The 14,568-nt window shown below is 39.5% G+C and overlaps 1 non-coding gene and 1 pseudogene across 1 annotated transcript; both read right to left on the bottom strand.

The window, feature by feature from the left end:
- Nucleotides 1-418: 418 nt before the first annotated feature.
- LOC122035522 lies at nucleotides 419-526 on the bottom strand. The gene has a single exon (XR_006127072.1). It is a non-coding gene; the product is annotated as a small nucleolar RNA R71 (small nucleolar RNA).
- Nucleotides 527-5,311: 4,785 nt separating this feature from the next.
- On the bottom strand, nucleotides 5,312-7,151 carry LOC122033769 (annotated as a pseudogene).
- Between the last annotated feature and the right edge of the window lie 7,417 nt (nucleotides 7,152-14,568).

The raw sequence follows: 14,568 nt of genomic DNA, 5'->3' as shown, positions 1-14,568 counted from the left end.
TTTCTTATTTTTAATTTCGTACTTTTGTTTTTTCTATGAGCACTAACATGATAGACAGGCCTTTGAGAGAATTTTACTCACCAATATTTGCAAGAGGATTGAATCCCATTGTAAGATCACATATTGATACTGTGAACTTCCAACTTAACCCAACACTATTTTCATGATTTAAGCTCACAAATTTGGAGGAGAAAATTTTGAAAATCCATACTTACACCTTGAGGTATTTCAAGAATATTATAGGTACAGTGAAGTGTAAAGGAGTCTCAAAAGATGTTATTGAATTGCTGGCATTTCCATTTAGTCTCAAGGGTAGAGCAAAGACTTGGTTGAATTCCCTTCGTCCACAAAGCATAACAAGATGGGAACAATTAGAGCAATGCTTTTTGAATTACTTTTTCCCACCAAGTAGGACAACATTCATGAGAAACAAAATCATAAACTTTGCTCAAATAGAGGAAGAATCACTATTCGAAGCATGGGAGAGATTCAAAAGTTTATTAAAGTAGTGTCCTCATCATGGGTTGGAGAAATGGCTCACTATGCATATTTTCTATTTTCTATATGGGGATTTCTTTCTCGAACAAGACATTATTAGATTCTGCTGCAAGAGGTTCATTGATGAACAAAAGTTTGAACAAAGCATATGAGTTAATTGACCAAGTGACACAGAACCTCCAACAGTGGTCAAATCAAAATTGGATAAAACCTTCCCCAACAATCTCAGAAGTGTAAGCCATGAATGCAAATGTGAATGATGAACAAGAAATATTGCAACCCTTCAAGAGTCTTGAGAACCATATAGAAGTTATCATCAAGCAGAATAAGAGGTTTAGATAGTTAGAAGCTAAGTCAGATAAAATGAGTTCACAATGCATTGGACCTCCACTACAACCCTCAAGAAAACTCGACCCACCCACCACTCCAACATGGATTATACGCCATAGGTAAAGTTTTCTTAGCATGTGATTCATATGCTTCAAGCTTTCAATGAAAATGACTTTATCCCAATGCCTCCACTAAGGGCTCATATACCACAAATTTATTTTTCACAAAAGTTGGTGGAAACCAAGAACAATGAAGCATTTGGTAAATTCTATAATGATGATGGTGATGGAGATGTGATGTCTTGCAAATTTTTAGATTTCCCTTTGGGGATCGTATTTGTTAATGGTGAGATAAAGTTTTCAAATGATAATTGTGATGAGGATAATCAATTTAAAACCACCAATGAAGTTGATAACTCACCTGTGGATGATATTGATATCAGTGTACTCTTATCTACTAGTGATGATATTGTGGAGAAAAGTGTAGAGACTTGCGCTATGGAAGCAATAGCCCAAGAATCACTTTCCTTGATTTCACAAGTTGCAATGATCAAAATTATTCGAGATCAAAGTGTAAGGACTTTTGGAGAAAAAGCAAAGCCTCAAGAATCATGACCTTTTGAAGCATCACCACTAATGCTAGAGCTAGGGCCCTTACTTGATCAAGAAGAAGTTGTTGGGATCTTCACGTAAGGTGCAATCTGAGCACGGGCAGAATGATGGTATACCACCATTTTGGCAAAGTCGAGGCTAGAGTTAAACTCTATTCCTTTAAGATGAATTTGCCCCACACACGGTGCTCACGGCACATGGCAATCGTCTTCCAAGATACAATGACTTTATCTTGCGATAGCAGCACTACAAATTGCAAGGCCTTTGAACCGAAGAAGCTTCTCGAACTCTCCAATGCAAGTATGGAATGCAATGCTTGCTTTGCTTAGAAGGAATTGAGTAAGTGAAATGAGGATGTGAGGGAAATTATTTATACTTAATGAAGGGGTATAAGAATCTCTTGGTTCAATTAGATCTCATCCATCCATTTTGAATTGGATGATGTAGATAGCATCTTTTCCTAAGAGACACACTACCTCTTCATTAGATGTCACCCTTTGGAAATCAATGAATGAGATTTAGCCATCCAAAGGGCACTTAAACCTTTCAAGTTGAATGATCAAGATTTGTCAATCTTGATCCAACGATTAAGATTTAATTTCTTATTTATATTAAATTTCCAACAGAAGTTGTATCTACTTATATGAAATTTTCAAGTCCCTTTGAGCACTCTGAGGTAAGTATTTCTTGTGATATTTTAGAAAATTTCATAGAGGTACCTGAGTTAGATTTTGTTGAATGTGATTTTATTTTTGATAAGTCCTTAACTAAACTTGATATAGATCTAGTTCTTACTTATTTAATATGTATGTGGGAGGTGTTCTCTTTCTTTCGGTGTTTAAGTTTTTATGAGGCATAGAATTGGAAGCTCAGACTGAATCATCTCCGTCCGCCTGAATATTCTTTCAAGGAGACAAAGATGGAGAGAGTGATACTCCACTTTATTGTTCCTATGATAATAGCTCTCTCCATAATAAAATGGGCAATTGGAAGAAAGGTTTGGAAATTTTAAACTCCAACCAGAGCGAGATTTCAAAAAGCCCAAATAAGGGGTCAAGCTAATGACCTAAAATAAGCACTTCTTGGGAGGCACCCCAAGTTCTTTCTTGTTTTCATTTAAGCTTTTTGTTTCTTTCTAGTTTCTTTTCTTCCTTCATAATAACCCAAATCCTCCACTTAATTTTTCTTGTCTAACTTCTTTTTGTAGGACTCAGAGATGTGGAGGAATACAAATATCAAAAAGAGGGGTATCTTCAGAACATGAATGTCTCAACCATTTAGAGATCATCACTGGGTCACTTCTCTAATTTCAAAACCTCCTCCATAGTACATTTCTAGTTTTCATTGGGACGATGTCTAGGGGATGTGTTGGGTTTAGATTAGTTTTTGCCATATTTTCATATTTTTTACATAATAAATTTTCTAGTTACATCATACATTATGTTATAATTGTTTATTCTTTAATGTAAAAATGCTAGCATGCTTGTTCTATATTTCATGTGGTCTATTGTTAACTTATGGTGATAGTATGTTTAGTGATCTATCTTTTTCTATCCATGATAGCATAAAGTGAGCAATATTTTACTATAAGAGTTTAAGTATTGACCTTATTTTAGGATCTATTTTCACTTTGCTTAGTTTTGATAGTAGATAACTCTGAAAATAGTCATGATTCATAGAACTAGACTAGTACTTGTGTTTCTAAGATGACATCTCAATTAGATTTTTGTTAGTGGATGATCTTGGATCATGGCAACTCACTTGGAAAAATTAAATCCCTGCATTTGCATTTGTATATTTGTATTTGTGTTAGTGCTACACTTTTAAAGCATAAAAAAATCATTTGAATAATGGATATAAAAACTATTATCGTGAGTGAAAATTAACAATTTACCCATTTAAAACTGAGTTAGGTTACTAAAAAAGTAAACATTATGTTTTTCTTGATTCCAAATAGTCCTTTGAGACCTTGTGTAGTTTTAGATATATAAATCATGCATGTGACAGGTAAGTTCCTATCGCTGGGAGCAAAAGGAACACAAAGATTATCGTGAATGAAAAATAATAATTTACCCCTTTGAGACCAAGTTAGGTTACTGGGGAAATAAACGTTATATTTCTCTTGATTCCGAATAGTCCTTTGAGACCTTGTGCGGTTTCAGAGATATAAACCATGCGTGTGGTAGGCAAGTATCTATCGGTAGGAGCATAAGGAACATAAAGATATGACGACATGACTAGGCTTAAAGATCGAAACTTGATAAACTTAGGTCACTATTGTACTGAGCATGAAGAACTATTCCTTAAGTCATACTCAAACAACTTTTGTATCCTGCTCACTAATAAAATCATTTAATAAGATTAGACTGACTCAAAACAAAGTTAATATAGTATAATAATAATAATAATCCTATAAAATAAAATTATAAACAGATAAGTATGCATGCATAATATGACAGTTAGCACTGTCATGATCTTGACTTAGAAACCTCCATTGATTTCTTGAGTCAGATCACCACCTAAGGTTGTCTCGATTGGGACACAACCTCACTATTCCTCTCTAGGAGCTTACCTCAACTTACCAGCCAAACATTTGGTCTTCTAGACCTGTTTGAACTTTCTCTAGTCCTACTTAGTGTCTGATCAACTTGATCGACTAAGACTTTCCTGCAATACTTAGTTAGCAAAATAAATATAAAATAGTAAAGTAAAGCAGTGTTAGCAGCATTCAAAATTCACCGATCTAGTCGATCAAGTGTGGTCGACCGAAAAGCATTCTGTTACACTTGCTTGAAGTTTACTCTTCCAAGACTTTTTATTTGCCTAACATCCAGTTATAACTAGTCACTTGGTGTACTTCTCAGCACTGTCAAACCTTTAGTCACCTTAACCACTTGGTCTTGCTAGTCATTTGGTAGACTACGCACCACTGTTAGGCCTTCAATCACCTTGACCACTTGGACTTGCTAGTCACTTGATAGACTTCTCACCACTGCCAAACATTCAATTACCATGATCACTTGGATTTGCTAATTATTCAGTAGATTACCATGGTGACTTGCTAGTCACTCGATAGACTTCTCACCACTACTAAGCTTTCAGTCACCTTGACCACTTGGACTTCATTAAACATATTGTCAAACAAATATCAAAATCCAGAAAGTCGATTGCACCAACTCGACTCACTACTCTTCTCAATTAGCTCAACTATTTGACTTAGTCCTCTTTTACTTAATGGGACAATGGCCTAAGCCCTTAGGCCCAATGGACTCATATCTTGTGGGTTGGCATCATAAACACTACAACATGTGGAATTATCAGAGCACATGGAGTAGTATGATTATACAAGATACAGAGTATGGGTGATATCATATAGCAATGGGATGTCTTCTTTACCATGACACGATATCCAATTAATGAGAGAGAACATCATCTTAGCGGTGTAAAAAAAGAGCTCACATCCGTGGGCCAAAGTATGCATATATATGCTATCATATAAATGTGCTCTACTTCTCTACTATTCATTTTCTCCATCTTCTCCTCCACTAGAGACTAACTTGAGCGTCAAAGTGGTTGAGCTAGGGCACCCATGGTCTCCATTCTAACTAGTCTTCTCCCAAGTTTTGCAAGCATTTTTGGTGGTTCGGTGCTCCCTTCCTTCATCTTCTTTGGTGCGCAGTGACTTCATCAATATAGAAGATAACTGCTCATCGGTGACTCACCCGTTGGTCGTCTCAGACAAGAACAATACAAAAGCTAATTTTATTTGGTAGTCTAAATAAAAAGAAAGTGCACACACTATGACCTAGTATCTAATTATGGTATTGTCTTATTATTCAGTTCTAGAACTGTATTGGAGATGAACAACATGTTCAGTTTGATTCAGATTTTGCCGCCATTAGACATAGAGCATGCTTCCTATGCACAGTGATCCCTGACCTTCTTTCATGCTCACATCCCCCTCCTTTATTCTTGGCGGCAACTACTAGTCGAAGGAGTACAAGAGGTTGGCAAGCACCACCTCCCCCATCACCATCCCCAAATTCTTCCCCAGGTAAATTCTTCGCCCCTTGCTGAACTGAATCAGCTTGAAGTTATAGTGCTCAGACGAGTCCATAGCCGGCGACACCATGTTCACAAACCTCTCCGAGTCGAACACCTCTAGTCTCTCCTATTGGGTTACGAGGTTGCAAACAAAGTCCCACATTGAAAACACATAAGAAAGATTATGGGTTTATAAGGAAAAGATCTCTATTGGTATGAGGCCTTTTGGATAGAATCTAAGAGCAAAACCATGAGGGTCTAGGCCTAAAGTGGATAATATCATGCCATTGTGAAATATCTAAATTCATTTTGGTCCTAACAATTGGTATCAGAGGCCAGACTGCCAAAAGGTCTAACCGTTGACTGTAGACAAGAGCTATGGTCTAATTGAGACATGTGAGTAGAATATTAACCTCGAACAAAGGAAGTGAGGGCTTCCATGTCTGAATCAAGAGGACTAGACACCAGACAAGAAGTCCTAATTGCGGCTAGGCAAGGAAGTCCTAGTAGGTCGGGTAAACTGAGGGGTAGGAAGACCTGGTGGGTCTAAGATCGGACGTGAGAAGCCTGTGGTCCTTTGTTTGAAGGGGGGATTGTTGGGTTGCAAGGTTGCAAACAAATTCCCACATTAAAAACATATGGGAAAGATCATGAGTTTATAAGGAAAAGATATCTCTATTGATATGAGACATTTTTGATAGAGTATAAGAGTAAAAGCATGAGGGACTAGGCCTAAAGTGGACAATATGATGCCATTATAGAAATATCTAAATTCCTTTTGGTCTTAACATCTCCCACACATCTGGATCCTTACCGATTGCCCATGCGTTCACATAGATCATCATCTTCGGAGGAATTTGGTACCCGTCACTTAAAGTGACCGGGTGCATGGTTTCTCGGTGGACGAGCATTGGCACTGGCGGGTGCAACCTCATCATCTCCTTGACTATGCATTTGAGAAAGTGAAGTTGGTGCAGGTCACTCTCCTCCACCTTTCCTTTGCTTCTCCCCACACATCTTCTCACTTCTTCTTGAGCTCTCTTGATCAACTCTGGTCGTTGGATGAGCTCCGCCATCGCCCATTCAACCACCATCGATGAGGTATCCATACCGGCGATGAAATATCCTACAAAACAACATTAGAAGGAGATAAGTATGCATGCATTAATATGATAATTAGGACTATCATGATCTTGACTTAGAAACCTCAATTGATTTCTTGAGTCGGATCACTGCCTAAGGTTGTCTCGACTGGGACATGATCTCACCACTTCTCTCTAGGAGCTTACCTCAATTTATCCGTCAAACATCTGATCCTTCATACCTGTTTGAACTTTCTCTAGTCCTACTTAGTGTCTATCAACCTGATCGACTAAGACTTTCCTGCAACGCTGAGTTAACATAATAAATATAAAATAGTAAAATAAAGTAGTATTAGCAGCATTTAAGATTTACTGGTTCGGTTGATACGGTAGACCAGAAATTATTTGGTCACACTTGTTTAGAGTTTACCCCTCTAAGATTTTTCATTTGCTTAACCTCCAGTTAAGACTAGTCACTCGATAGACTTTTCATTACTGCCAAGCCTCCAGTGACCTTGATCACTTGGATTTGCTAGTCACTCGGTAGACTACTAACCACTGCCAAGCCTTCAATCACCTTAACCATTTAGACTTTATTAAACATATTATCAAATAAACATCAAAACCTTAGAAGTTGATTGCACCAACATAACTCACTACTTTGAGCAATTAACTCAACTCTATGATTCAATCCTCTTTTAGCTAATGGGTCAAGGGCCTAATCCCTAAGGCCCAATGAATCCCTATCTTGTGGGTTGGCGTCAATAACATTATGGAATTATCGGATCACATGGAGCGATATGGTTATACAAGATAGGGAGTATGAGTGATATCATACAACAGAGACATAGCAAAACGATGTCTTTTTATCATGGCACGGCATTCAATTAATGAGAAGAGAACATCATCTCAATAATATTATAAAAGGAGCACTCTACTCTGATTCCTCTAATCGAAGAGCTAAACCGCCCTACATTCCATCCATTTAAATACGGCAATTTAGCACGTAACTTTGACATTTATCAAAAATATCTTTTACCATTATAATAAAATTAAAAATTGCTCAAAACAATTCTGTTTTTGTAACCACAAGCTCACCGTGAAGATCACGGCTACCATTTTGTCACCATCTAAAGGTCGCGTACATATTTTGCGACGCTACAATCTTTATCTTGAGTTTGTCGATTAGAGATATTTTAAGTTTTTTTATGATTTTATTTTATTGTTGTCATTTTTTACTAAGAGAAAAAAATGGTATATTAATAAATAAATATCCCTTTTTGTAAATATAAAAATCAGGTTGATATGATAAATTGTTAATTTATTGCAACCTTTAATTTGGTCAAACCATTATTTGTTTTTGGGTGTCTTTGGCAAACTTTGTTTGTTCCCTTTACACACACCATTTTAGTTTTAGATAATCAATAAATTACTTTACTATGTTTTCCAATCTATATTATCAGTTTTTAGTATTTTTTTTATGTTTCTTACTTCTTCATTTTTTTATATGTTCGAGTTTGTCGTTTATTATTCATTTAGAAAATTTTCTTACCTAATAGATTTTCTAAATGTCTAAATACATCCTACTCGTTACTCATGTTTTTTTTTTATACTTAGTCCTCTCGAGACGGTCTAATAGTTAGCACATAAGATATTATCATCATGAGATCTGGGATTCGAATCTCGATAAAACTGAAATAATTAAATACCTCCCTTATGTGTTAGTCACTATTCCAAATGCTAGTAGCCGCCCATGATTTACCTCCTCCGTGTTGGTCCTGTGACGAATTGGCGAGGGCGCTGGGACGAGCGTATTCATTTTTTTTATCACCATGTTTTTTTGTACTTAGAAATATCATCAAAATCACATATTGAAAATCATTAATTTATAATATAAAAGATATCTTTATTAAAATAAAGCCTTTTAGATATAACCCAAAGATAAATCTAAGTACTTAGTCTAAAAGTGAATAATATTATACCATTATAAAAATATGTGAATTATTTTGGTTCTATCAAATAATATCAAAGTCTATGTGAATTCTTTTAATTCTAATAAATGATATCAAAGTCATAGTCCAAATCGAGTCATGTGGGGGTTAAATAGCTGCTTTGAACAAAGAAGACAGAAGCTCCCAAAGGAGTGAACTCTAAGCGAAAAGTCTAAGCAGGTTAAGGGTCATCAGATACTTGGCCAAAATCCTTGGGAAGTGAACTCAAGGTTTGAAAAGTTCAAGAAGATCACGGGTGAACTGATATGTTTAGCCCGTCAGAGTGAACACTAAGTGGTGAAAAAAGTCTTAGCGGAGAGGAGTAATCTCGATTGACTAGATGCTTGAGGGAAGACTCGAAGTAAGTCAATAGTAATCGGATACTTGAGGGGAGACCCAAAGTAGGTCAAGAGTGATCGAATACTTGAGGGGAGGCTTGGACCATGAGAGGTCATGGGGAGTGAACCCTAGGTGGTGAAAAAAGTCTTAGAGGAAAGGAGTGATCTCAATTGACCGAATGCTTGAGGGGAGACTCATAGTAGATCAATAGTAATTAGGGAGAGACATGTAATACGGGATGTAATTAGGGATTTCCACGTGTACTGAGGAAGTTAGAGGGAAGGTCAACATTCTTGTTGAGTTAGAAGTCCAAATTAAGAGGATCACTATGATCATCTCTATCAAGCTCATCTCCACCGACTCAACAACCCTTGAATTGACAGTTTAGTTGGGTCGAGGAGACTCCATTTGGCTTAACTAGCTCAACTCTTTGATTCCTCCAATCAGACCACATGACTCTAGGGGCCCAGCTACCCCAACTCTACTCAGCTAGCTCAACTCTCTGATTCCTCTAGTCAGATTGCCTGACTCCAAGGGCCTAGTTCCTCTTACTCCGCCTTACTTAGCCAGCTCAACTCTCTGATTGCTTCGGTTGGACCGCCTGACTCTAGGGGCTCTGAGATACTCAGACTAGTAGGACCGAAAAGCATGATAGAAGGGGGAGGAGGGGGGGGTTGAATATCCCTCATCAAAAACCTTTCTTTTTGTGAAAATAGAGATAAACAATGGAAAGTAAAACAAGATAATAAGAACTTGGGCGATTACTTGGTTCGTAGTCCAACGACTACTACTTCAAGGTCCACGATCCCTTAGACCATTTTGAATGGGCAATCACAAAAATCTCCTCTTCAAAAAGCTTTCGGAATAGAAGGAGAGTGTGTATAGAGTGAAGGTGATAGTAACAAACTACAAATAGAGCAAGTAAATAATGAAAAGTTACTGACAACAAATGAATAGAGCTTGGCGTAGGTTGTCGGAGAGCTTTGGCGTATCAGCACTTGCACGTATAGGATAGAGCAAAGAAGAAGCGAGTGATTTGTTGAAAGAATTGATTATTAGTTTTGGAGCTCGAGACTTCTTTTTTAACTTTTTTATTCAGTCAACTGATCCTTTTTCGATCGACTGGCCTTCAAAATTATCCTAGCTTTGCGTCCAGGTTGACGATATATCTAGATTGTATCTTTCACGAAATCAGTTTGGATCGATCAACTGAATAGGTATTCGGTCGATTGAACACCAAGAACTTTCTTTTGTTGCTTGATCTGATATTGTTAGGACTAAAAGATTTTAGATATCTCCACAATAGTATGATGTTGTCCACTTTAGGCCTAAGCTCTCATGAATTTATTTTTGGGCTCTACCCAAAAGGTCTCATACCAATGGAGATATCTTCATCTTATAAATCTATGATATTTTCCATGTATTTCTAATGTGGTGTTGGAGCAATCCCAATGGTCATGTGTTTTGGTATTTGGGCAAAGGGTTTAAGTTAGGTTCACCCTTGTTATTTGATATGTGTATGTGAGTGTGCGGGTTTGCAGGATACATATACGACTTAACTTGATGGCTTTGGGTCCGATGAAGGATCGAGCATCTGAGGGACCGTGGATAAGGCAGGAAGGACAAGCGTCAAGGGAAACGACTTCGAGGCATATGCGAAGGATGACATTGGGGACGAGCTGTGGGCTTGGATGCATCCGAGGGACGAGAGCCAAAGTAAGTAAGCTTGAAGGCAAGAGGTCAAGGTTGCAATGAAGAGTCAAGTGAGTCGTGAGAGTGATGGTCCAAGTGCTGAGAGATTATACTCGAGTACCAATCGACTGGTTCAGTTGACTATCCAGTCGACTGGTTCAGTCGACTGTTCAGTTGACTAGGAGTGAACAGAATGCTTCTGTTCGCTCAGCCAATGTAAAACAATTGACTGATGGAAGTATCAATCAATTGGTATCGAGTTGCTAGGCTATAATGGTCGAATTTCCACAGAGGGCAATCGACTGATGGAAATGGCAATCGACTGGTAGGAGGGGTTTTTCAACTCGTGACCTATATAACCAAAGCTTTGGAGCTTGGTTAAGGTTGATGAAATTAGTGTTGATTGACCCTAATTAGTAGTCAACTAGTGCCCTAGCAATTCGAGTGCTCTTGGTCTAATTGTGACGAGGTTTCTCCACTGACAAGGCCGATTATACTAGCCGGAGTTTCCGGGGATTAATCCACCGACGGATAGGGATCATCTACCTTATTGATAGCCGTGGAGTAGGAGCTCTAATCTCCGAACACATTAATCAATGTGTAGTGGTTTGCATTTCTCTTCTTGTCTTTAGTTTTCGTATTTGTATTTATATTAGTTTGTATTTTCACTGGGCAAACTAACAAGTGTAGGAAGCTATCGATTTGGGAGCGTCGTCTATCCAACCCCCCTTCTAGCCGGCCATACAAGATACCCATCATATGGGATTTTAATTGTATCCCAACAATCCTCCCCTTAAGCAAAAGACCATCACTATTCTCATGGTTCAGGTCTCCTCTCAAGCATTGGGTCACTCTTGATCTGCTAAGGGCCTCCCCCTCGAGCCATCATCTCACTGACTTACTCAGGGCTTCCCCTACTTCGTTCAAGGTTCCACCCACATGGTTCGATTTGGATCATGGCGCTGGTTCATGCTTCTTCTGTCGGTTAGTCTAGTGAAGAGCGACCTGACTCTGATACCAATTATTAGGACCAAATGATTTTAGATATTTCCATAATAGTATGTGCTAGTGTAGCGGTGGGGCTGGTCAGAGGGTGCATCATTTGTTAAAGAAAATAAAGCCAAAACTTATCTCTATTTTTCAACTAAGATTAGTAGCACTATCACAATAATTATAATCTCAAAAAATGAACAACTAATAAAAAAGAAGAGGCAAACAGATTTGACTTGGTTACAACCTAGGTGGTTGTTAATCCAAGATGGTTGCAAAGCTCTACTAGAAAACTTTCCATCTCTTTAAACGGAGAAGCCTCTTACACTCTTTGAAAATCTCAGAAAAGACTAGGAAATGATTACAGTAGTTGTTCTCAAGCTGTTGTTCTATTTCGTAGCTCTAGAGGCCTTTTTATAGCTTTTGGAAATCCTATCCATAGATTGAGGGTGCCTCCAAGGTGGATGGAGGGCACCTCCAGCAAAGCAGTAGTGGATAAGCTTTTATCCACTGCCAACGGCCACTTTGGCCAGGTCGAGGGTGCCCTCCATACTCATGGAGGGCGCCCTTTGCCTGAAGGTGGCGGAGGCGCTTGGGACGCCTTGGAGGCACCTTCAACCTCTGTTGAGGGCGCCTCGGAGGCGCCTTCAACCTCTGTTGAGGCTTCCTCCAGCAGGTTTACTCAGCTCCTTTCACTCTCCTGCTGCTCTGATCGTTTGGGTGATTGCGACCACCGAAAATAGGGCTCACTCGAACCCAATTTATGCCCTTCTCCTTGAGTAGACTTCTGCTTTGGCTTCTCATCCCTCAAACATCGTGCACATTCTTCTCATCCACCGGTGTACTCTTCCGCAGCATCTCGTCCCTCGGACGCATCAAGCCAGTCGTATCTCTCCCGTTTCATCCTTCTCGTTAGCCGCGCCTTTCGCTCAACTTCCTATGCTCCTAAGCTCCTACACACTTAGACACAGGGATCAAAACCAAACAGGACTTAACCTAACTTGGTTGATCACATCAAAACTGTTGGAGCAATCCCAATGGTCCGTGCGACCATGTGTTTTGGTGTTTGGGCAAAGGGTTTAAGTTAGGTTCACCCTTGTATTTGATATGTATATTTGAGTTATGCAGGTTTACAGGATACACATGTGACTCAGGTTGATGACTTCGGATCCGGTGAAGGATGGAGCATCCGAGGGACCGTGGACAAGGCAGCGAGGACAAGGGCCGAGGGAAGCGACTTCGAGGAATACGCGAAGGATGACATTGGGACGAGCCGCGAGCTTGAATGCATCCGAGGGACAAGAGCCAAAGGAAGTAGGCTTGAAGGAAAGAGGTCAAGGCTACAAAGAAGCATCAAGTGAGTCATAAGGGTGAGGGTACGAGTGCACGGAGTAAAATCCAAGTTTTAGGGTTTTACTGTAGCGTTATTATAGCGTTACTGTAGCAGTACTGTAGCGCTACTGTAGCAGTCGACTGCATATTTTAGCAGTCGACTGGTGCAGTCGACCGCGTACTCGACTGGGTGCGAACAAAATGATTATGTTCGTTCGGTCAGTGTGGATCAGTCGACTGCACCAGTCGACTGCTAAAACTTGCAGTCGACTGGTATCGAGCCGTTGGGTTGTAACGGTCGAATTTCCACAGAGGGCAGTCGACTGCATGTTTTGGCAGTCGACTGGTAGGCAGGGTTTTCAACCCACGACCTATATAACCAAAATTTGGGAGTTTGGTTATAGTTGACGAAATAGAGGTGGTTAATCTCTATTAGTAGTCTACTTGTGCCCTAGCTTGTAAAGAGTCCTTGGTGAGAGTTGTGGTGAGGTTTCTCCACCCACAAGGAGCTACGTGAGCTAGCCGGAGGTTTTCCGGGGAGTAATCCACCAACGGATAGGGATCGTCCACCTCAAGGCTACACCGTGGAGTAAGAGTTTTATCTCCGAACCACGTAAATGATCGTGTAGCTTGGTTTGCATTCTTTCTTGTCTTTAGTTTAATTTCCTTTAGCTTGTTTGTTTTGTATATTCCGTTGCGCATACTAACAAGTGTAGGAAGATCAATCGATTTGGGGGCGTCGTCTATCCAACCCCCTTTCAAGCCGCCACCGATCCCCTACAAGTGGTATCAGAGTGAGACCGATCTCTGTCGGACTAACCGCCGAGGAAGCAAAGATGACCGGCTTGATAGAACCGCCAAAGTTTGAAGGCCGAGGCTTATGGGACTTCACATATTGGATGATGAAGATGGAGGTCTTTTTCAACACGAATTGGGACACCATGATGGTGGTCCAAGAGCCGTTCGAAGTTCCGAAGGACAAGAAGGGAAAGAGACTCCGATCGCGTCATTGGACGGAGGAGCAAACCTCACGATCAAAGACAAATTCAAAGGTAATATCGATTTTAATTGATATTTTACCTAATGACATGATGAGTCTTGTAGGTGAATATGAGAACGCCCATGATTTGTGGAGCAAGATAAAGAAGGTTCCATGGGAAGAACCTTTGCCTACACAAGAGGAGGAAAAATCCGAAGAAATGGATGAAGAAGCTCAAGTAGAGAAGGATCAATCGGATGTGGAGACCAATTCAATATCAAAAGAAGAAGAGGAAGTGAATTTGGTCACATTTGAGGAAAAGGATGAAGAAAGGCCATCCACAAGTGTGGATGAGGAAGATATAGCATCTACATCCTCAAAGGTTGAAGAAAAATCCAAGACAAGTGAAGAAGAAAAAGAAGAAATCTTGGAAGAAGTCAACCTAGTGAGCACCTCCACCGAAACAAAGTCAAAAGATCACATTGTGTGCTTTGGATGCAATGAAAGGGGACACTACAAAAGTATATGTTCAATAGGTAAGAAGGTAACTCCTAAACCCACTCAAATTATTTTAGATACTAATTTGGGTTGTAGGAATGATGGTGCCAAGAAGAAGAAGGAGAAGAAGCACATTAAATGCTTCACTTGTGGTGAAATAGGGCACTACCACACCAAATGCC

Source organism: Zingiber officinale, chromosome 11B (genome assembly GCF_018446385.1).
Source record: "Zingiber officinale cultivar Zhangliang chromosome 11B, Zo_v1.1, whole genome shotgun sequence".
In the NCBI taxonomy this organism is placed as follows: domain Eukaryota; kingdom Viridiplantae; phylum Streptophyta; class Magnoliopsida; order Zingiberales; family Zingiberaceae; genus Zingiber; species Zingiber officinale.
Note: the sequence above shows the minus strand (reverse complement) of the source record. Positions and strands in the feature narration are given on the sequence as shown.